We start from the raw sequence: 685 nt of genomic DNA, 5'->3' as shown, positions 1-685 counted from the left end.
CTACCCATCAGTTTGGCTAGTGGCTGACCCTCACACCTGCAGTAGCCACCCCCTCCCCGAACCCACACACACATAGGCGCCCCTTGCTGTCACCCGCGGGACCCCGTAGTGCCGCCAAGCCCCAGGGGAGGCCACCGGGGCGATAAGGTGAGGTAATTGCTGAAGCTACTGTGCTCTCACCTCCTCCCTCTCCCTATGACTCTCTCTCTCTCTCTCTCTCTCTCTCTCTCTCTCTCTCTCTCTCTCTCTCTGTCTGTGTGTGTGTGTGTGTGTGTGTGTGTGTGTGTGTGTGTGTGTGTGTGTGTGTGTGTGTGTGTGTGTGAGAGAGAGAGAGAGAGAGAGAGAGAGAGAGAGAGAGAGAGAGAGAGAGAGAGAGAGAGAGAGAGAGAGAGAGAGAGAGAGAGAGAGAGAGAGAGAGAGAGAGAGAGAGAGAGAGAGAGAGAGAGAGAGAGAGATTTATGTATGCACTTTAATAATTTATTTTTATTTTTGTATTTGCACTTGTATATGCACCCTAATCACTCTTTCTTTGTTATGTATTCTTAGTTATTTCTGTGTTAAGTATTTTCAAAACTCGCCTTCTTCCCTGGCTCACTATCTGCCAAACATTGAAATTCCCTTCCATTCCCAGCTTTTCATTACCTCCCTTTCCCTTTCATTCCTTTCGCTCTCACCTCACTCTCCC

Source organism: Scylla paramamosain, chromosome 12 (genome assembly GCF_035594125.1).
Source record: "Scylla paramamosain isolate STU-SP2022 chromosome 12, ASM3559412v1, whole genome shotgun sequence".
NCBI lineage: Eukaryota > Metazoa > Arthropoda > Malacostraca > Decapoda > Portunidae > Scylla > Scylla paramamosain.
The sequence above is the reverse complement of the archived record's forward strand: the minus strand, read 5'-3'. Positions refer to the sequence as shown.